The sequence below is a fragment of the Schistocerca cancellata genome, chromosome 9 (assembly GCF_023864275.1).
Source record: "Schistocerca cancellata isolate TAMUIC-IGC-003103 chromosome 9, iqSchCanc2.1, whole genome shotgun sequence".
NCBI classification, from domain to species: domain Eukaryota; kingdom Metazoa; phylum Arthropoda; class Insecta; order Orthoptera; family Acrididae; genus Schistocerca; species Schistocerca cancellata.
Window position 1 is genome coordinate 230,418,649 of NC_064634.1, and position 22,295 is coordinate 230,440,943.

Genomic DNA, 22,295 nt, shown 5'->3' on the forward strand with positions numbered 1-22,295 from the left:
TCTGCACCTCGGACTGCAGGTGTGAGTTCCCGAGAGATGTAAATTCTATCAAGGCGGCTCGCGGAGTGACTCGGCTGGTAAGTATGTGCAGGCGCGTCGCCGTGCCGAACTTCCCAAGTGTCGCGGAGCAACAGATCTCGGACGACAAGACGCAGTTCTTGACAGGTGTTGTAGTGGGGCACTTGATCTTTAGGGTGCAAGACACAATTAAATTCACCCCCAAGCAAGTAATGGTCGCAGCGTCCAAGAAACAAGGAGCGATTTCTTCTGAATAGAAGAGTGCCCTGTCGCGTCTGCGGGTGGAGCCTGACGGAGCGTAAATGTTGACGATACGCGTCCCCATGATGGTGACGGCTATGCCTCTGGCAGATGGAAGGTATGTGATATCGGCCACTGGAATGCCTTCTCTGGCGTAGATGGCTACGCCGCGTCCCAGGTGGTCACCAGGAGAAGGATAAGCGTTATATCCTGCGACGTCTGGAAGTGTGGCAAAGTGTACTTCCTGTAGTAGTGCGATATCGGCGTCCGACGCCCATATCATCTCTCGCAGCAGTTGAAGTATCACGGGTGAGCTAATGGTGTTAGTGTTGATCGTCGCTATTCGGTAGGTTTGCAGCCGTACCTCGCCGTGGAGGGGAACTCCACTGGCGGAGGATGAAGAGGGGCGATGCAACGTTGAGTCGTGCCGTACGCAACCTGACGGCGTTATCAGCGGCGTAACGATGCTTCCGTCTGGGGTAACTCTGTCCCCAGTGTGTGGTCCGGGTCCTCATCGACGTCCTCACTCCACACCACTGAAGGCGTTGTCGTTGTGATGGCCGTACGTTCCACTTCGGTCGTAGGGGCGGAGGACGTCTCGGTGGCAGTCGCATCGGTGGAGTACATTGGTTCAGGAGCACCTGAGCGAGCCAGTAGAGTAGGCATCGACGCATCCACAGTCGGCGTCATGTTGTCGTCATTCGTATCGTCGTGTAGGTTCTCCGAGGCCTCGTCGGGTCGGACGGCCTCTGGAGCATCAGGGGGAGGTGATCCGTCTCGTTCCGAGACCGTACGGTGCCTCCTCTTGCGCCTCTTAGGGGAACGTTGTTTGCGGGTTCGTCCCTCCGTGTCGGAAGACGGAAGGGAGTCGCATCGCTTTAAGAGGAAGGCCGTCGCGGGAACGTCAAATGAAGGGGCGTCCATATGTTCAGGAGGGTGGGTGTCGGAAGTCGGTATCCGTAGCAGCTGGAAGGGTCACCGGTACGTGGTCCGATGGGCGGCGGGCGGTGGGAGGATAAGAGAGCGCCGATCGTAGGTGATCGGTAAAACCGTCGTCGGAATCGGAGGTGCCACGTTAGCGGCTGGCAATTGGGTGATTCGTCGCTGAAGACACTCAGATCTGAGGTGGTCTTCTTTGCCGCACCCGGAACAGGTCTTGGGTTGGCCGTCGTATATGACAACCGCGCGGCACCAGCTAATTTGCAGGTTAGATGGCACGTGGCGATGGAGGCCGATGGTGATCTGCCGTACACCGTTAGGAACGGAGTACGTTCGGAATTGCGCCCAGCGTTCGGCAGTGTGGCCATGTACAGTGCCATAGGGGCGGAAAGCCCCGATAACGTCTTCCGCCGGAAGCTCGAACGGGAGTTCGAAAACTCGTATGGTGCGCGTTCCTAAGCCGGCATGGTCAACCAGTGACTGCTCCGACATTGCCGTCGGCGTGGCAAGAGCGTAATCCATGGTTGGTGTCACGAAGTATTCTTTCACATACCACGTCATTGACGACTTTGACGTACACAGTACTGCTTAATATGGACAAATGGATGCCCAAGATGTCAGAAGCTGGGATCTTAGCAACGTCGCGTAGGAAGCGTTCCACTTCCGAGGCCTTTGGTCGTGCGTAGTCGTTGCAGAAGCTGAATCGTATAGTTGATTTTCGAAAACGGTTGGCCATGGTTCTAGTGCACGTAAGCGACACGTAAGTGACGGCCGCTGAAATGTAAACAACAGCCAGCGCGCGCGCTCCGCAGGCGGAAGCAACAACACGTCCGCACTGCACGGCGGCGAGAGCCGGACTGTGTCTGAGCTACCCAAGCACGACTCACGCTCCGTCCTCACAGCTTTAATTCCACTGCAGAGTGAAAATTTCTAGAAACACCCCCAGGCTGTGGCTAAGCCATTTCTCCGCAATATCCTTTCTTCAAGGAGTGCTAGTTCTGCAAGGTTCGCAGGAGAGCTTCTGGGAAATTTGGAAGGTAGGAGACGAGGTACTGGCGGAATGAAAGCTGTGAGGACGGGGCGTGAGTCGTGCTTGGGTAGCTCAGTCGATAGAGCACTTGCCCGTGAAAGGCGAAGGTCCCGAGTTCAAGTCTCAGTCCAGCACACTGTTTTAATCTGCCAGGAAGTTTCGAGAATTGTGGATGTTCAACATATCCGACCGCTTAATGGCAGTCTCATCAGTGAATATAACATATACACGGAAGGTTTCATTGGCAGCAGTGTGCTGCAGGCAACGAGAAACGTTCAGACGTAGAATAACCGTCAGAGAACTTTGCTTGCACTCTCTTTAAATGATACGGATGCATTCTGTCTTCATGTAAAGGCCTCAAAACACACTGAAGGCTCACGCCCAATTCACATTCTACAGCTCTCGAACATGCCGAAAGATTATCCTGTATTGTGGTCAATATTCTTTTTTCCATAGCAGGAGTTCTGCGATATCTTCCAATGCCAGTTTCTGGCCTGGCAGCATTAAAAAGTCCACTCGTGCGTAACTCCAGATGAATACACGCGAATGTTCAGCGATCCGGCTGATTCATATCCAGGAATATCTCCCTGTGCAACCTTTGAGCAGCTTATTCATTTCCTTGTGCAGCCCCATATATGAAATGCTTGTCGACCACCTGTACATTGGTGAAACGATGCATGAAGCTCGAGATCCGTGTGGGAAATGATGAATGCAGCTAGCTAAGCGCCTTTTATACGCTCCAATAATCAACGCCCTATACCGGCTCAAGACGGCAATACCGCACACAAATTCTAGTGCGAAGTTTGCTTATTTCGGTCCCGTCTACGTTTTTGACATTGGCATCACCCTGTATTACGTTCGTCGACTTGAGGACTGCATCACTGAAGGGGTGACACTCATGAAAAACACATTATTTAAAAGATGTAACTAATCCACAATTTTAAGTTACAGCAACAACGTTTTGTACCATGTTTACAAGAAATTAATGCATTTACTGCGAAGTTCTTTGGATTACATTTGTTTAACTTTCTCATGGAATTTAAAAACTTTATTAAAAAATTTATTTACATGTTTCTCTGAATCAATTCAAGAGTTTTCTAGAAAATTTTCCCTGTTTAATCTGTTTCCCTGTAGTAAGAATCTGTCGAAAAGATTTTTTGAATACATCGAACAGAAGAATTTTAATAACTTTTTAGTTGAAATTAAGTGTAATATAAGACTCATGAAAAATTCCAAGTAATTTACCACAGGTCTCTGCTTGAATTCAGAATTTCTAAATTTACTCTTGAGACAACATTTTTGTTGTATTTATTGAAATAAATTTACAAAATACATTAATTCTGGCCTTCACAGATCATTATGATACAAATGTACATAAACGTAAGAAAAAAAAACATAATTTTCAGGAAATGCATGTTGAAGATTAGCCTAACATTTTTCTGGTGTCACCCTTTCACAACGCTCCAGCTTTTTATGCAGGGTCCTCTTTCCCTTCAAGGCTTCTAATCTGATTTCTTATTTCCTGCGTTTTTTCCTTTACCAGATTTTCGATTGAGTTTTCAGCTGCAGAGAGCTGCTGTAAATATATTTTTTCAAGATGTTTTGAGTGAAATTTCGTATCCCATTCGCCATTCCCTCTAATACCTTCATGCTGCCTACAACTCCATCATACGTTGCTATTCTGACAACTGTAGAAGATCAAAATGTCGTTTTAGGTCATTATTTCTGTGTAAGCGAATTTAGAGACTCATTTAAATTCTGGGTTTTGCCATGAACACACTCTTTTAGAAGTTCACTGCTGCAGTTAATAATTCAAGCCTAATTAATCTGAGTACTGAAATTCATCGCTGTAGTTCACCTTACCGTCTTTTCGGCTGGACGTGCTAGGAGTCGAGTTCACATGTTCTAACTTCGGACATAATTTCGCTGCTGGTTTGTTGGTGTTTCTCACGTCTTGCATTCACAGTGTTCTGCAAACACAGTTTGGCCAGCTTTCTATACACGCTTTATGACCGTGGCAGTATTGGATCATGAAGGAATCGAACACTGGCGTAAGTCTCCGTCAGTATTGCAACGCGAAGAAAACTGCTTCTTCATAAGCAGAGCAGCTCGATTGCCATGGTTTTTAATAAACGAAGCAGAGTGACAGATCATATATAAAACCAGAATATATATCACAGCCTTCTAGATGAATCCCGTGCAAATTTGCGTGAAAGTAATCTACGGAATCGTTTTTCAACCAGTTAGTATTAATGTGTTGTTTTAAAAAGTGGGCGCGGCACTAAGCTCGCGACACAGATTTAATTATTTTTCAGGCACTTCGGATGCGATTACATCACTGGAACTCGGTGAACTTATTGTCCACGAACCCTAATAAACTGGAAATGGACATTGTCAGTTTCATGAATGTGCCCTCTTAATCCTCTGCTCTGCAAGTGCGTCCGTCGCTTGCTGCACTACCCTACATGGAAGTTAGCTCTGTAGCTAAACTTGCTGTTCAGTTCCATACAGCCTAGCGGCATGCCAGTATCGTTTCAAATGCTTTCACTCCTTAAGTTGACTGGTCTAAGAATACGAAGGGAAACCCTAAAGAAATCGTCAGTTTCCCTAACAGTGTAACTCATGGAATAAGATTTATAAGCCCATATAATGCTTACCATTTTACGAGATATATTAGGAACACTTTTATGTATGAACCATGGCTTTAGCTTTCACACATTTTTAATAGCATTTTTTTGTTTCAAGTGAAATAAACCATGCTAATTATTTATGTAAGTCACAGGTACACATTACCCAAAAAACAAAGAAAGTAGGTTTATTTCCTTCCTGTAAGTTCTTTACACTATTAACATTAAAGCAGACTGCTGAAAAGACCGTGCTGTCATAAATTGTGACACAAAAAATTTATTTATTATTATCAAAAAATTTGTAAATTAATTCAGGGTTTTTCTTAAAAAAGGCATTTTATTTTCAAAGTCAAGTCACAAAAGTAGTATACCTTTTAATTCAGCATGTTTTAAGACAGTATATAAAACTTCAGCTCTGTATCTTCAAGGTTACAGGATACTTATAAATGATGGAAAAATCTAAATTGTTTGAATAATTTTATTGAGTTCTATAGTCTTTCCTGATTACATTGATATACACATTGTGGGGTTTCAAATGAAAAATGACCTATATGTATCAAATTTTATAGTTACAGTCATGTATGCCATCACGGCCCCTTTATTTCTGTTACAGAAACCAGTATTATTTCGAAAAGAACTGTGAACTTCCTGTTTACAGCGATTCTATCCGTGGTACTTCGTATATGTTGGTAACAGTGCAGGTTTCTAGTGTCTGTAAATGATTATCTTTGCTAGTATTTACTTCTGTTTCGCTGAACCAGTTTTTTCATGCGTTACTGAATGTTTGTTGCCCAACTGCTACATCTGTTTGTGGAAGTACGTATAGTTTAGTTGCAGTAAATAGGTACTATGCCACGTATAAAGAAATTCAATAAAAGAAAATTCTGTGGTAGCCAGTTCACAAACAAAACAAGTAACAATGTTGAAAGTAACCATGTATCAGTTCATCAGGGAAGAAACTCACTTACGTCACACCTCCTCGTGATTTAAATTTTTGTGTTAACAATGACGCTGTATGTAGTGGAGTTGTGGTTGTTGATGTGGGCATCTTATCTTCTTTGATAAAGGAAGTGGCGAAATGTAAACAATGTGATTGTGTAGGCTGTCTGTAAATAACTGAACAACAAAGTAACAGGAAGGGTTTAGTGTCAAAATTACTTGTTCTGTGTAGATCCTGCAATAAATCTACCTCGAAAATGACTTCGAACATTGTGCATAATTTGTATGATGTGAATTTGAGGTTAGTGTATGCAATGCGTCTAATAAGGAAACAAAAATAAGCCTGCTCAAACTTTTTGTAGTTTGATGCACCTTCCTCCTACTCCCAGTAGGTTCAGCAAGTACATTTTTATGTGCCTTGACGGTTGTGTCTAAAGCATCTATGAATCGTGCAGTAGAAGAAACTGTAAATATGAGTGGAACCAGGGGCATTGCTGTTGCCCTTGATGGGACATGGCAACGTTGAGGCCATCGTTCCTTGAATGGTCTTGTAATTGCTACTTCTCTGGGGAATGGAAAAGTTGTTGATGTTGAGCGCTTATCTAAGTACTGCCACACCTGCGGTGTTAACATTAAAGGACATATTGAACATCAGTGTTCTAAGAACTATGATGGTTACAGTGGAAGTATGGAGGTTGTTGGAGCTCTAAACATATTTCAGAGGTCATTGCCCATTTATAACATTAGATATTCAAATTACCTAGGCGATGGGGACTCTAAAGCTATGAATAAAATCAATGAGTTCAAAGTTTGGTAACAAAACAGGAGTGATGTGGACATGTGCAAAAAAGGATGGGTGCTAGACGGAGGAATCTATGAAGAGAAATAAAAGGAAAGCTGCTATCTGATCGAGAATCTCTGTCTGGCCGAGGCAGATAGACAGAAACTGAAGTAGACGTTCTTCAGAGTTATTATGGACTGGTCATTAGACAAACAGCATCTCTGAATGAAGTTACAGCAATGGAAAGAGCTGTATGGGCCACATACCTTCACAAGTTGTCCACAGATGACCATCCTGTTCACAGAATTTGCCCAAGAGGAGCAGGTTCTTGGTGTGGTTGCCAAAAAGCAAAATAAAGTGGTGAAGTATACCATTATAAGCATTCAGTTCCTGCGCCTGTTATGAATGAAATATAGGCAATTTTTAGAGACCTAGAAAGACGTCGTGGTCTCCTGACCTTCATTGCTTACATATTCCGCCCTCACAATCATATTCCGCACATCAAGACGCTTCAATCGAACCCAAACTCGATAAGATAAAGTCAATGTTGTATGAATTCATGTAAACGATATGCAATTAATAAGTAAGCGAACCGTGGTTGAAATACTCGAGGCTGGTGTACACACATACATTCCAGACACGACAGTCACAGAAGCTTTTAGTTCGGGAGAGAAACCGCACAACAGGACGCCGGTCCCATCAGAGGACGACCCTGCTTATGTTGGCCGGTGACCCCCCATGTAGGGGACAGCATGGGCCTGAGTGGAAGAGGGTAACAACCCCGTGTTCGGCTTAAAAGCAAATTCCGCTACATTGTGAGGGAGCGGCCAGCCTACCCATTCTTTACACATAGCACGCAGTTTCAGAGATTCTCACAGGGAGACAGAAAACGCCAAATGGCAGTGCTACAAGCTTACAGATCGGTCGCCTTAAACGAAACGTCATTCTTCCGTTTTAGCAGAGCAATGCTGATTGGCAGACTTTATTTCTGACACCATGAGCTGAAGGAATAATGGAAGAGACCGAAAGATATACCCCTTCACGTCTGGCGTGGAGAGGCGCCGTTCCGTTGTCGCTCTTGGATTGAGGAACAAGTCTGTTCTCAGTACTTCACTGGCAGAGCACCTCTGTCGAGAGTGAATCAAAGTGCAACTCTGTATTGAGTCCTTGCGATTAAGCGTTGTTCACTGTGTTGGTCAACACACTTATTGTGTGGTATGAACAGACAGAGTTATAGTTAAACGCCTGCAAGCGAATTTTGAGTGGCATTGCGGTGGACTGGTTATCTGACCAGTGTACCATGCCAATAGTTAGACTAAGAGCGAATAGGAATCCTTGACTTCATGAAGGCATAGGGAGAGTTTGATTGGCGAAGGTAAATCTAGATAGAACGAGAGTTATCTTATTTGTCAGCAGCAAGCGGCCCACAAAGCAGTCATCGCAGCTTACAGTATTGTGCGCTACAGCTATTGCGGGCCCCATATTTCCTCCACAACAGTACACTTCACTGTATTTCACATGCAACAGCCTCGACTGTACCTAGCAACATTCTAAAGGATAATTATTCAAGTTGAGTAGGTGCGCCTCTCAACCATTCTGCCAAGTCAACAACCATCTTAAAATATGTATAGAAATTTCATTAGTGAATCCTATCCTTGAGAGGTAACTTCACATTCCGAAAAGAACCAGGATATAACTTGTTCAATTCATAACTGAAAGTGCTATTGTTATTTCTTTCATAATTTTTGCAAAATAAATAATAACTTTCGTTAGTTTCATGTTTTTCTTACACTAACTAGCACTACTCCAACTACTCCAGTACCAAAGTATCCCACTAGTTACGTAAGAAACTTTGTGAATTTTTCTGTCATTTCCTTACAGCGGACAACACCAGAAGATACTTATTGGTGAAAGTTTTTCAGGCATTTCTCTTTAGAACGTTAGGAGCATCTGTTTGACTTCTTTAGCAGTGTGGGGGTGGAAATTGCATCTTGCAGGAGCAACAGGGTAAAGGGTACATCTCAGATTAATCCGTTGTGCTGAATAACAGAATAACAGATCAACGCCACACCTCCGAAAATGGCGACCCTGCCAGGATAGGTAAAATATGTAAGCTACCAGGATAGGAAAGTGTCAGGATAGTTAGATATGGCAGGTCGCAGCAGTAGCACTTTCATGTATTAAATAGCTATTTGCAAAGATTGGGATCAGAATAGATACAGGTAGTGAAGAAAGCAGAATTGTAGGGAAAAGGGCGTGTGTTATTGTATTGGAAAATTTTGCATTTTTTACTATTTTTGTGTAGCTGTTAAGGTATAGAACTTTCAGGTGATAGGCACAGACGCAGAGTGACGCAGAGACGCAGTGTGACGCAGCATCATATAAATTAGAAATAAGAAATAACATTTTTCTCCCTTTGCAAGCGCACAGATAGAGATTGGAGACTGTAGCAGAGCAGACAGAACATTAGCCGAGAAGTCACGACGTTGTTGTTGTTGTTGGTTCAACCAACTGGTAAGTGGTCGTACAGTTTTGTAGATAGGGTCGTGGTGTGTTGATAGAATTTCCATTTTAGCGAGAGCACAAGCCAAAAGGTTACGTGAGAGACAGCAAGTAGACAAGATGGGGGAGAATGAACCAGATAGACAGCATGTAAACGAGCTTATTGAGAATATTATAGAAGGTGAGATGCAGAATCAGCAGGCTCAGTTACACTGGGATAAAATTGTGACAGATCAGGCAGATGGGAATATAAGGTACGAGAACATCGAATTTCCAGAATATGAAATTTCAGGTAGGGCACATTCTGAGCCAGAAATAGACAACCCACGTAGGAAATGACAAAGATTAGAAGCGAAACGATCACAGGAAACGCGTTTGTTTGCCACATATTCAGGGATAGAATACTCGTCAATACAGTCAATGACCTGGCAGTTAGCTAACGTTCAAAGAGACGTAGACAATGAGGAAGAGGGGACACATTTAGAATACGTCCAACCTATCGTACACATTCTAAATATGCCCCAACAGCAGACACAGAATTTTACGGAGTTACGAGCGCCACGAAAAGGTTCTGTAGCAGACGCAACTGTACCTGCAATCACAAGATATACACAACAGAGAGGACGGAATGCCGAATTGTTTGCGCCACGTAATGGTTCAATGACAAACGCAACTAGTCCTCAACACCGAAAGCACGGGTTATTGCAGTTATCAAACTTAGAAACGCCACAGCATAGCCCAGTAAACGACGTAACTGACCGAGTAGAAAACAATAGATCAAGAATACATAGTTCAGCAGAAGGTAGTGTTACAGGACAGGACGCTATCATGGAGATGTTAAAAAAAATGAACGCTAGTATGACGAAACTGAATACACAGATAACAAAACAGTATCAGGAATTGAAACAGGATAATCAGTAATTGAAACAGGACACTCAGGTTATTAAGACAGTTACAATCCAACAGGTTAAAATCCTGATGGAAGTAGGGATCGCCAGAATTGATAATCACTCAGATAAACAAAGACGCGAAAGAATCTAGAGAAAGAATTCAGGTACTAACACAAGGTCAGCAGCAATTACGCACTGACGTGGGCAATGTCCAATTGGACATCGTAAACGTTGACAAAAAGGTGGAACATTTTACGAAAAACGCTACTCGAACAGCAATACAAATTTCGGAACACCAAGCAATTCAAAGCAAGGTCGCAAAGGCTGCACTGAAAAAGTATTATCAGCGGATTAATAAAATAAAACTTAAAAACAAAGATGAGCTTGAAAAGCTTCGAACGGAGTTGATACAAACTATCGAAGAATAGATCGAGACCGATTACATATGTAGCGGAACAACTGACGCGTCAAGCATTAATTCAGCACACGAGCACGCACCGTCTAAGAAAGTTCAAGTAGAACCAAGGCTAGACGTAACACTCGCGCAGAAATCGAAACAGAAAACCCCGATTAAAGTAATACATGACATGCCACGGGACCAGGCACAGTACACAGAAAAACGGAACACATACATTCAGCCGATACCAATCGAAAGACAGGCAACTGAACCAGTAAATCCAATGACACAATATAATAGCAGCACAGGTACTATACCACGAACGACGAGAGTAGAAACACACGAACAACACTTTTGTTCACCAATGATACGATATGACGTGGATATGAGTCAGGAAATTGAGAATAGGCAGACAGGCAGTAGATTTCCAGAGAATAAGCACGACGACACAAGATATGGCAGATTATTTGAGTCCATGAATCAGCCACAAACCGGATTTATGAGTAGATATGATACAGACCACTTCCTTAAAGTTAGAAAAATTCAAAATTTCAAGGAAGAAGGCGGTAGCTTGCATGCACGCACATTCACCGATCAGTGTCAAGTAGGATTACCAAACCACTGGAGCGTAGCTCACAAACTTGACTTCATTTGTGCACACATATCAGGGACAGTAGCAGAGGTGATGCAAAAGATCGCGGCTACCTGTACGTCTTACCTACAGTTCAGAAAAGCATTTCTCGAAAAATATTGGTCCAAGGAGGCGCAAAACAAAATTAAATACGAGTTACTTCAGATGACACCATGTGAAAACTCAGGAGAGAAAAGCGTGGTAAAATTCTTTGATACAATGGACAAAAAGAATCAATGCCTAGACAAACCATACAGTAACGGAGAGCTGATACGTCTGTTTATAATGAAATTACCGGTAAAGTATCAACAGGCGACGGTAGGAAAAAATGAAAATACCGAAGAATTCAAAGAGGTTTTAAGGGAACTTGAATTTATGTTTAAAGAAGACGAGGTGAAAGAAAAAAGAAAGGAAATGGAACAGCAAAAGCAGAGGACTAGGAACGAATATTCCAATAATAATAATAATAATGGTAATCCTAAAACCAATAATTTCCGGCAATTTAACAAACAAGGATAGTGGCACAATGGAGACAATTGGCATAGAAACGATAACCAGAATAATTGGTACCGAAATAGGAACGGCAATGGACACTCATACTGTGGCGGATATTGATTTAGGATTCAAAATGCCAACTGTCAAGGGTACTTTTAAAGAGGTCACGATGATAGAAACAGCAACTCGGGAGACCAGAGTGCGAATAATTACCCAGGAAACACAGCAAAGAGAAACCAGATGTAGAAGTTAGGCCACGGAACACTGCAAGACGTAAAGATTGAACTGAAAAATGCAGAAGAGGTTAGACAATCTAACGTCCACCCTAACTTATGCTAACCACTAAATAAAAGTTAAATTAATAGATCAACGAAAGAACACATTAATTAAAAGAGAAGGGACACAATACACACTAACATTCTCTTGTAGTATCAAGTACACCAAAACATGCACACAAACAATAAATGGTACACAACAGTTAAAAGAACGAAGAAGCGGTAGCACATAATCAGAATAAAGAAAAGAAATCATATATATACAATAATTTTTGCCACTATCAGAAAATTTTTCCATTATATAAAATCAGAGTTTTTTGTAAATAACAAATATACGTAAAACAAAATTTGTAAATATTTCTACGCGTCAGAAGGACATCGCCACCAACACCAATCACCAGTTCCCTTAACACCAGATGCTTCGAGATAGCGACGGAGAGGGTACACACATGTTGAGAAAGCACTTAGGGCAATAACAACATGAAGACCAACGCCACACTGAAAATGCTGGTTGCAACCAGGTTGGGCTTCAGGAGGACAATGTTCAGCATGGACATTTCATATGTCACGACACTGCTACACAACATAAGACTGTGAGGAGAATCACAATATGACGAGACGACAATGAAGCTGCAAAAAATTACTAAGATCTATAAACTCATCAAGTAGCAGTTGGAAAGGCAATCAGATGCTACAAATACTATATCACTCCTACACTAAAATTCACGTTTTGTCAGCAGCGAGCGGCGCACACAGCAGTTATCGCAGCTTACGGTATTGTGAGCTACAGCTATTGCGAGCCCCATATTTCCTCCAAAACAGAACACTTCACTACATTTCACAAGTGACAGCCTCGACCGTACCTAGCAACATTCTAAAGCATCATTTTTCAAGTTGAGTAGGCGCGCCTCTCAGCCATTCTGCCAAGTCAACAACCATCTTAAACTTCGTATAGAAATTACATTAGCGAATCCTATACTTGAGAAGTAACTTCACATTCCGAAAAGAACCAGGATATAACTTGTTCAATTCATAACTAAAAGTGCCGTTGTGATTTCTCAGAATTTTTGCAAAATAAATAATAACTTTCGTTGGTTTCATGTTTTTCTTACACTAACTAGCACTACTCCAGTACCCAAGAGTCCCACTAGTTACTTAAGATATTTTGTGAATTTTTGTGTCATTTCCTTACAGCGGACGACTCCAGAAGAAATTTATTGCTGAAAATTTTTCAGGCATTTCTCTTTAGATCGTTAGGAGCGCAATTCGCTACTTCTTCTAAAGTCTTTAGAATAGTTTTATTGTACCTGTCAAATCTTGTAGGAGGACGTAAGTCCATAAGAACACAAAGAATTTCTGCACTTCTGTATTCTTTGCCTATACACCTCATATAATAAGGAAGCTTAATACATGCGTTAACGCTTCCTCTTTTGCTGCGCCGCAAGTATAACCACATTCTTTTGAATCACAAAAATTACAAACAATTCTTAATTTTCATACACAATCTCTTGTAGCACATACCTCCTCAACTACCTTCACATCACTATTGCCACATTCCTTACACTGCAAAGCTTTATTTATTAGTTCAAATAGAGTACAGAGTTCAACAATAACACAACCTGAATGAATACTTAGTATCTCTATATAATCGTCATTAAGACTGTCAAGCCCATTGTCCACATATGTAAGTTTTAGCTTAGAAGCCCTTGCAGTAGTAGAAGATGATTTAAGTGTTCTATCACGTTGTATTGCAGTATTAGCAGAGTTAATCCGTTTGGTGAACAGATTTCCATAAAATTTACATTGCTTAATACAAAAGTTCTTGTTTTTTCCCGTTGCTTTCAAGTGGAATAATAAACTCTGATACGCAACAAGAAACTCATGCTCACAGTTATATCATTGTAAATGAAATGTTCGCGTCGAAATGACAGCAAACAATGACTAAACTCTTTGTATAAACAAGACATATGCAACTGTAAAGCTTTCGCAGGTTAGCGAAAGCATATACATATGTATATTTCTATAAGGTTGAAGTACGTCGTCCCTTGTCTCTCAGAGGAAATGGTAAATTTGTTTGACGAAAGATTTAGCATGGAGATTTTAGAGTCGAAGGTGAAATTTACTAGTAGAAATACGTCTAACACGGTCAACAAGATGTGAAAACAAGAAATCGCGAAGCAATCACTCACAGAAAATCTCAGAAATACTGTTTCACAGCTATTGTCGATGGCTGCAAGTCAACTAAGTCTCATTTTTCTATTTTTCGATTATACTACTTGCCAAAGGAATTTCCAAGAGATAAGGCAGCAGAGATATAGAACATGAATGAATGGGGAACGTAGCACAAGTGAACTGTATCTAGGTGGTTTAACGAGTTTATTGTGACAGTGCTGATTGAACAAGGACAAGAGGAAATAACTCGGTAACTATACGCAAAGAGAGAAAGATCAGCGAGGAATGAGATTACGAAGAGTGATGAGACAAAAAACCTCTTATCTACGACTGCGTCATTAGACTAATAAGAGACGTCTTCCCGCGAAGGAATTTCTTTGTCTCTTCGTTCCCTGTGGTGGATAGAAGTAACAAAAGCGAGAGTTCATGCTGCTAATATAAATAAGAAAAAAAAATACATGTTCTTACTCTGTTCGCTTCCCTTTTCTGTCTCCGTGTACGACCTTTATCTCTTTCAGCTGCAAACTATCCTATACTCTTACGGTGAAACAATATACTACTTCAATCTGTTGTCGCTGGTTACACAGCCACTCTAAGGAAATTACAAAATTTCTGGAAGTACACTATATCCAGTTTTGAAGTGTATCTGAAATATGAAGGCAAGCTGATGTAAAAGATCAGCAGTGTGAAATGTTAGGTATTACAGCAACGTAATAAATAAGGTTTGGATGACCATACAAAATAATTGCTGGATCGCCTCAACAAAACATTATTTCCGATGTTGATGTTGTCGGACAAAACTCATACAAAAATTTTAAAAAGCTGATGTGTTTAACTTACTTTGATTCCATAATGTCACATTAAATGAGGTTTCAGATTAATTCATCAAGTAAAAAAAAGTATTCGCACCTCATAGAGAAGCCCTGTATATCCTTGTCTACGTAACAGGGAATATCTTATTGATATTGGCATAACTAACGTAGCTGTCTTTCATATTATAAGCTCATGAACTCAATAACAGAAATAATAAAAACGTTCATAATGATTTTAGAACTCAATTACTTTTTGCCAAAATGACACCCATTGTTCAGAAACACGTATTTTCAATAACTCGCCAGGTATCAAAAAAAGTTTAAGTGCTATTTGTAGTAATATTTTAGGGGAGCGTACAGGATTTATAAGTGGTCTAAGTTTAGTTGATGTATAATTTATTAATAATAGCACGTAAGATAAATGTTTGCCTCGTGAATAATCGACCTTGCTAAGCTTGAATGGCGTACATAACTCAACGACACATAGCGATATCGTAACTGCAACTGAAAACGGAGGTGTATCTGTGGAGTGGACAGACTAACCTGTGGTCCCAGAAGAGGAGCAGCAACCTTTTCAGTATTTTCGAGAGCAACAGTCTGGACAACCGACTGATATTACCTTGTATTATTTAGCTTTGACGGTTTCGCTATGTTGACTGTACAAATGGTTGAATGCAAGTTGTTATTTTGCGTGCAGCTGTCCTTACGCCTTAATGAGGATGTCACCCTTTTGGCAAAATATTTTGGAAATATCATAGCCCCATTCTGACCTCCGGGCTACACAGGAGGTTGTAGTTAACAGGACACACTAAACTGGATATTCTGTGGGTCGGTGGCTGCACTTTAAGATACCTTAACCAGCTATGTAAACTGGAGAATTTAACAAGAGGACAGTACAACTTGAGGTTGAAAGTGGAGGTGTTTAGCAAACTGCTGTGGAAAGAAGGACTTGTGGCCAGATGAATGCGGTGTTGTAAATACAAAATCAAACAGGAGCAATGCAGCACTGAGTCCAATAATGAATAAGTAAAATTGTTCGAACGGCTCTAAGCACTGAGGTCATCAGTCTCCTAGACTGATAACTGCTTAACCCTAAGGACGTCACACACATCCGTGCCCGAGGCAGGATTCGAACCTGCGACCGTAGTAGCGGCATGGTTCCGTACTTAAGCGTCTAGAACCGCTCGACCACAACGGCCGGCTGAATAAGTACTAGAAATGCAGGTTAAGTTATTATGAACAGCATTATGAAGGCTTTATTATAGCCAAATTAGGCACATATTTTATAAACGTTACATATTTTATAACCAATAATTTTTCAAGTGTGGATAGCTTTGTTAATAACACGTTGACAAGCCCAGTATAGACATTAGTGAGCTCGTATCAATACCTCGAATCGGTAACTATCTGCAGATTTCCATAGTATGTCTGTAAGTAATTTTGGCGGTTTCGGTAGGCATACGAGGTTTTATTTTATACACCTTTACACGTTATCTCGCGGTGGCAAGCACGCTGCCGTACCTCATGTCCCATTTCCACTTGGGAATGTCTCACTGCCAGTTACCTGTAACCTACCGGCCAGCGTCTGGCCGCTCATGGCTCACTGGAATTGCCCAGGCGCCCTCATGTTAGCCACATTCATAGCAACTTAGAGGACCACAAATCTCTCAACCAAATTCTCACAAAGTTATTGGCGGACTATCTTCTAGTAATGTCACAGTATGCATAGAATAAATATAGAAATGTAAAACATGTTTCCATTTAAAATTTAGTACTAGACGTGTAAATGTATATGGTACTATTGCATTTATGCGCAGGCTATACATATCATTTATGTTGTAGTTGAAGTATTTTTTGTTTTGAATCCACAGTTATATGATGCAGCTCTACACACTGGTCTATTCTCTGCAAAATTCATCAACTCTGAATTAGCTGCCCATGTACAAGAGGAATAACGGGCTAGTTCCATGGATGTCTCTGACGGATTTGGTCGGCCGATCTGAGGTCAGTCGTTTCCCACTAAGGTGCAGTCTGGCTCTCCGATCTATCCTCAGACCAGGTCCGTTCGTGTGTGGAAGGAAATCGGAGGGATTTCGTGATTTATTCTGGGACCCAGGACTGCCATGCATGCACGACAATTCATAGGCCATGTGCGACAAATTTTAGGGGCTGCCACTGTGTCTCACTGCAAGTACGTTGTACAGTGCGACTTTTTGTAGGGATATTATTTACTGTAGTACATTTTCACACTTTGAAACTAGTTTGTGTCTCGGAGAGAAGGTGTGGAGTATGGTTAAAATGGCTCTGAGCACTATGGGACTTGACAACTGAGGTCATAAGTCCCCTAGGACCTAGAACTACTTAAACCTAACCAACCTAAGGACATCACACACATCCATGCCCGAGGCAGGATTCGAACCTGCGACCGTAGCGATCGGGCGGTTCCAGACTGAAGCACCTAGAACCGCTCGGCCACTCTGGCCGGCTGAGGAATATGCTAGCAAGCAAATTATAGCAAACGCTGACTGTTTGAGCCTTTGTAAATGATAGTAATTCGTAACGCCAGCTACGGTTAATGGCCTACGATAATAAACATAGTACAAGAAACATTTTAGCTGGCGCTCACTACAGTGTTGCTTTATACAGCTCATCTTCCCTCCCTCTCGTACGCGTCTTTCAAGAGACATGCACCTCTCTGCGACTATTTCAGAAATTATTGAAGGTAATTTAAATCCCTCTATGCAATTAAAGGAATATTCGTATTTTTTTTCACCAAATACGTTTCTTATTAATGAAGTAAAGCATCATGAGTTCTGTGTAATGAAACATATTTACAATATGACTTACTTTCTGCATCTCTAAACAGTTCGTAACAAAAGATGTTTATTTGACATATGGTATATTATGTCTCATTTTTATTGCTCAAATTAGGAAACGCTGTCTCCTTGCATGTATTCCCTCGTTTACATAATGATAGGTGTTATAACTCTTTGGTCCACGTTTGGAATACTGTCTGCGAAGGTTTTGACAATCTTTTTGTACGCCATAGTTTGTACGGTCTTGCTTATGAATCGTTCGTGTGCGAATCTTCACAGACAAGCTATTTCACGGTATAATTGTGTAAGTTTTTAAATTTGGTAATTTTTACTACGCTTGTAGCAACTAAATTTTCCGTTACCTGAATACCACAATCATCAGTGACGAATTTCGAGTATAACCTACATTTCCGTTGTGTTCATGTTGAACTTTCCTCCTTTTGTCAAAACAAAGCAGAACTTATACACTGTCACCTCGTTAACTTCCTAACGAAATTGCAAATGGGGCAAACTCCTGAAACAATGGTTTATTAAACAAGGAACTGAGGACCAATTAGGTCAAACGTTTATGAAAGAAACATTAAAGGTATAATCATAAACGTGTAATTTGTTTATTTACATTGTTACAAAGGCACACTAATTCTCTTTTCGCCAGCTAGCGATGACTCTTAAAAAATACATCATTCGATTGTAAAAGTTTGCGGTTACTCTGATATCGCAGTAGAACCGTAAGTTTCGCACGTCTACCATAAGGCAAAATATTCTTCTCTATGTGAGTTGTTATTTGCCAAAATCTTGTATCGTTATCTCAAACCGTATCCGATATATGAGAGGTATTCTGAATATTTGATTGTTGCTTTGTCCACCCCTGGCAGCTGAGTAGTCAGCGCGACGGGATGTCGTACCTAACGCCCCGGGTTGGATTACCGACTGGGTCAGAGAATTTATCCTCTCAGGGACTGGGTGTTGTGTTGTCCTTATCATCATCATTTCCTTCGCATCGACACACAAGTCGCCGAAGTGGCGTCGGCTCGAAAGACTTGCACCAGGCGAACGGTCTACCCGACGGGAGGCCCTAGCCACATGACATTCCCATTTCCATATTCTAGCTTAATCACTGGTGCGTGTATTTGCAAATGAGCCTGATACGTAATATCAGTCTTCTCGTAATCGGTGATAGAGACCGCTTCCCAAGTCTAAAGAGAAACTCAGTACTTTAGTTAAATTTCATAAGTAACCATATATGGTGTAACACGCACCAAACGCAACCTTACAGTGACCCTTATTTATCGTTGTACGTTACTTGGAAGCGATATAATAACTATGACCATTAGCGAAATGAGAGGCACTACACCGTGAATCTGACATATGAAGCTACAACTAGCGAAAAATCGATTTTTTTACAGAGTAGTTTCTCTAAAATCGTTTGGAAAATATTGCGGGGTAGCCGACGTGAGCGCTCCGTCCTGCCGGAACAGAAATCCGTCCGTGTGTGTACCTGGTGAGAAGCCGGACAGCCAATTCCCGGAACTGCTGGTAGCGGTCCTTAGGTCGTGTCTTTTCTAACACACTGGCGATGACTGCAGGTATTCAACAACCGGTCCGAAATTGCCGTGGCCAGTCGCGGAAAACCGCTCGTGTACAGCCAGCTAATAACTACAGCAACCCACATCAATTTGAAGGCGCTTACTGTATTCGTACATAATATGTCCCCCTTTACTATTTTTATCCTTCATATTTACCAACGTTAGAAAACTGAATTGTCCTGACAAAAGACCCCTTGTTTTAGTGAAGTTTTGCCATTCATTTCTTTTTTCTTCCTGATTTGATACAGTACATCTTTATTAATTATTCGATTTGTTCATTTAATGTACAACATTTTTCTTGCAGCACAACATTTCAAATGTTTCTATTCCCCTCTTGATAGCGTCGTTTGTTGTCCAGGTTTCACATTCATAGAAAGCTACAATACATACACAAACCTTCAGTACACACCTCATTAAGGTTTCAATTTGTATTTGATGTTAAGGTACCTCTTTTTCAGAAACGCTTTTCGGGCTTTTACCAGTCTGCTTTTACTATCTCTTCTACTTCTGCCAACGTCGGTTATTTTGCTGTCCAACTAACAAAAGTTGTCTACTACATTTAATGTCTAATCCAATTCCCTCAGCGTCGTGTGGTTTCATTCGACTCCATTGAAACACCATTATTTTACATTCGTTATCTTGTAACCTCTTTTCAGGGCACAATCCATTCCATGCATCTGCCCTCCAATTTCTTTGACGTCTCTGCCACATTCACAATGTCATGGGTAAACTTTAAAGATTTATTCGTTCTACTGTAATTACCTTTCAAAATACCTCTATACTTTCCTTCACTGCTTGACTCCATCGTCAACCGCTACCTCCACGATTTCGGCTGAAACCTACCTACCTTCGTAGTACTGGATTTGAAGACCTTTGTCTCTTACATTTGCAGTCAGGTTCCCCAACAAGTAGAAAATAGCCATTCGCTCGCTGTATTGTAGCACTGTTACCTCGAAATTTCAACGAATGCAGTCAAGTTAACAGCGGTGAACCATTTATCTAAACCTACAACTGCTACATACTAAGGTTTCTTCAACCTACTTTTTAAGATATTTTAAGATAAGTGGTACGATCGGTACTGCTTCGCGTGTTCCTAAACTGCTCCGGACCTTCCCAAGGTTGACTTCAATCAGGCTTACCATTCATCTGTAAATAATTCGTGTCGGTGATTTGCCACTACGACTTACGAAACTGGCGCTTCGATAGCATTTACACCTCTCACTACATGTCTTATTTGGCGTTAGAGTTATTACATTTTCCTAGAAGTTACAAACTATTTCGCCTGTCTCATATATCTTGCACATCAGATGGGATGGTTTTGTCATGATTGGCTGCCCCAAGTATCTCAATGAATCTGAAAGAATGTCATCTCCTGCAGGGACCTTGTTTTGGCTTAAATCGTCCACTACACTGCGAAATACTTCTCACAGTTCTATATCTCTCAGCCCCTCTCCATTTACTTCCTCTTCTATTTCTACGATACTGTTTTCAAGTGCGTTTCCTTTACGTTGCCTTACTTTATATTTGTTCCACCTTTTAGGTGTCCCTTCTTTGCAAGCTGAGCTCCTTGTATTCGTAAAGCTGCTCCTGCCTGGTAATGCCTTATGGTTTAAAATGTTTTCGAACTCTCTGTCCGGAAAATTGTGACCACCGACCTACTGTCGATATAAAATCGTCATGGCGACAGCAGCGTCACGTGGCGAGGAACGACTGCGAGTCAGAAACACACACAGTGCATATAGTATCAGTGAGCGTTCACGTCGTGTGATGAATGGGGAAGATGCGCAATGTATCTGAGTTTCATTGAGGGCAGATTGTGATGTCCCGGTGGCTCCACACGAGCACTTCGAAAACCAAAAGACTTGTCGGGATTTCGAGGAGTGCCGTGGTGAGTGTCTTCAACAGGTAGCAAAACCGAGGTGAGATCACGACCAGGCGACTTGGTGTTGGACGGCCACCACTCATTACAGATGTAGGCGTCGTAGGCTGGGCAGACTGGTTAAACAGGACAGGCGGCGAGCTATGGTGGAGCTACCGTCAGACCTCAATGCTGGGCAGAGTACAAGTGTGTCTGAACACACGGTACACCGTACACGCCTAACAATGGGCCTCTGTAGCCAACGAGCTACGCATGCGCCATTGTAAAGATCGCGACATGGGCAAATACTACTGAAATGGGTATGTTGGCGCTGTGGTAGAGGTATGTTCTGGTGAATACGCCATCTTCCAGGAGAAGAGATCCTTGACATCTATACTGCAGGCCTGAGGCAAACTGGTGGCGTATCTACTATGCTTTGGGGAATATTCACGTGGGCTTCCATGTGTCCACATGAGCACGTGCCAAGGCAACATGACGCCCAATTAATATCGTTCACCGGTTGCAGAGCACGTACACCTTCGTCTTGACGATCCTGTTTCCTAACGGCTGTGGCATTTTTCATCAAGATAATTCGCTATTTCTCAAAGCTGGGAGTGTCAGAATGTTTCGAGGAACACAGTGGCGAGTTCCACCTGGTGTGTTGGACCCCTAATTCACTAAGTCTGAACCCGACCGAACACACTTGGGATGTGATGGTGAGTGGCGTTAAAGCCTATCGTCCCGATCTCAGGATTTAGCGAGAATTAGGTGATTTGTGTGTGCAGATGTGGTGCCAACTTCCCCCAGCGACCTTCCAAGGCCTCTTTGCTTCCATGCCACGACGCGATGCCGCTGTTACCCATTACAAGTTGCACATACCGGCTATAAGGTATGTGGTCGTAATGTCTGGCTGATTAGTTTATAATTAGTGTGAAACCATCCACTGCCTCCAGGTGTCTTCCACGTATACAACCTACTTATACGACACATAAATCTACTGTTATCTACTGTTAAATTGAACTTTGTGCAAAATTATGCCTTGCGACATTTCTTTTAATTTATATCCGCCACTCCATATGCTACTGTTTTTCCCTCGTGCCTTTTTTCTTCTATGGAATCACAGTCCCCCAAATTTTCGCCCGCGTGAACTATCTCAATAATTTCCTTGGTGTCACACATTCTTCCAGTCTTCATCCCTTGCGGAACTAGTTGGTGTAAGAAATTTTAATATTGTGTTGTGTGTGCGAATCACAGCCAATGATCCCAATATTACCTACGTTTCTTTAG